Source organism: Triticum dicoccoides, chromosome 6A, assembly GCF_002162155.2.
Source record: "Triticum dicoccoides isolate Atlit2015 ecotype Zavitan chromosome 6A, WEW_v2.0, whole genome shotgun sequence".
Classification (NCBI taxonomy): Eukaryota; Viridiplantae; Streptophyta; class Magnoliopsida; order Poales; family Poaceae; genus Triticum; species Triticum dicoccoides.
Genome location: NC_041390.1, coordinates 75,190,647 through 75,192,651, shown reverse-complemented (window position 1 = coordinate 75,192,651; position 2,005 = coordinate 75,190,647).

The following is a 2,005-nucleotide window of genomic DNA, read 5'->3' as shown; positions in this document are numbered from 1 at the left end:
CACCCTGAACCCTAAGATAGATAGTGGGGTACCTCTCCGGTGAGCCCTCTCCCCGCTGCAGCTGGTTCTTCCTTAACTCTGGCGAGCCCCCACCCCCTGAAAATCGACTGACCCAAAAGTCAATTCAGTCGACTGAAGTGCAATTGCTCCGATTCAGTAATGCGTAGCCTGTAGTGCAATCGCTCGGGTTTAGTAATGCGTAGCCTGCAGTGCAATCGCTTGGGTTCAGTAGGCGAATGCCTCGCTCGGGTTCAGTTAGAGCCCAACACCTTGCACCCACACGCGTGCGTGTATGATAGAAACGCGCAAACCTCCGTGCATCGCTCGGGCCCGACCACCCACCGTAATCGGGAACACCCCGATATTTTCCTCGCGCTCGCTTCTACCATGGTTTTTTCCATCATGGACGGCCCAAAGAATGTCATGCACCTGTGTCTCCGGCCCGCCCAGGACGAAAAGCCCATTTTCTATCATGATTTTTTGTCATAGAAGTAGGAGCCCACCACATATATGTTGATACCGGGTTTTGTCACAATTATCGTCATAGAAGTGTCATAAGTATGACAGAAAAAAATTTCATTCAGCCCAAAATGTCATGGATGTGTCTTTTTTTGTAGTGTCATTAGCTCAAGATAAAGAAGGAGGATATTCCCAAGACCACGTTCACCACTCGGTATGGTCTTTATGAGTATACCGTTATGTCCTTCGGCCTCACCAACGCCCCAGCCTTCTTCATGCATATGATGAACAAGGTGTTTATGGATTTCTTGGACAAATTTGTGGTGGTGTTCATGGATGACATCCTCATTTACTCCAAGAGCAAAGATGAACACAAGGAACATCTCCGAGTAATTTTGCAAAGGCTTCGCGACCATCAGCTTTATGCCAAGTTCAGCAAATGTGAGTTTTGGCTCCAGCAAGTTGGATTTCTCGGGCATGTCCCCTCGGCAGAAGGGATCTCGGTGGATCCAAGCAAGGTGAAAGATGTACTTGATTGGTCTGCACCCACGACAGTGTGAGAAATCTGGAGTTTCCAAGGACTAGCCGGACATTATCGCCATTTTATCGAAGGATTCTCCAAGATTGCCAAGCCAATGACCGAGCTCTTAAAGAAGGATAAGAAGTTTGAATGGACTGAGGACTGCGAACAGAGTTTCAATGAGTTAAAAATCCGGCTGACTTCAGCACCAGTACTGAGTCTTCTAGACATCTACCGCTGTTTTGATGTTTACTGCGACGTGTCCAGGAAAGGGCTTGAACGTGTATGTAACATCCCATATTTTCAATTTGGAATGTTATACATAGATCATCCATGCATATCATGATTTATTGGATTTCCGTTCCGCAATCCTCAAACTAAGCAACTCAAGGAACCACAGAGAGAGTTGCGGATTTTCCGATTTTCACATTTGATTTTTATCAAAAAATGAAACGAGGATTTTGATTTTAATAATTTTTCTCTCCGAGAAATATTTCATATTAAATCAAATGAGTGGAGATAATATGACTTCTCCAAAATAATTGAAATATAGGAGGAAAAATATTAAAATCATTTATTGGATTTTATTTGGTTTTATTCAGATTTTATTTGCATTAGAAAAATTGCATGTTTTCGAAATTTCATTTTAGGGCCAAGAAAATGTTCAACTCGTCCTAAATATTTTATTTAGACGGTGAAAATTTGTTTTGGCATTTTTTTAGGTTTTTATTTATTTTTTTCTAGGATTTTATTTCGGTCGGCTAAGTTTAAAAAAAAGGGTTCCCGCGCCGACTGGGCCTAAGGCCCAGCCGCGCCAGGCCGCCGCCGCCGACTCCTGCACGCGCGCGCCGCCGCCGCCGCCACTCGGACCGGAGTCCGAGTTGGACACCGCCTCCGCCGCACCTTGCCCCTCCTCCAAGTCGCTGCCCCACCCCCCCTTTATATACGCCGCCAACCCGCCCCCAACACCACACCACCACCGCCGCCCGCGCCACGCCAAGCTGCTGCCGCCGTTTGCCGCCGCCG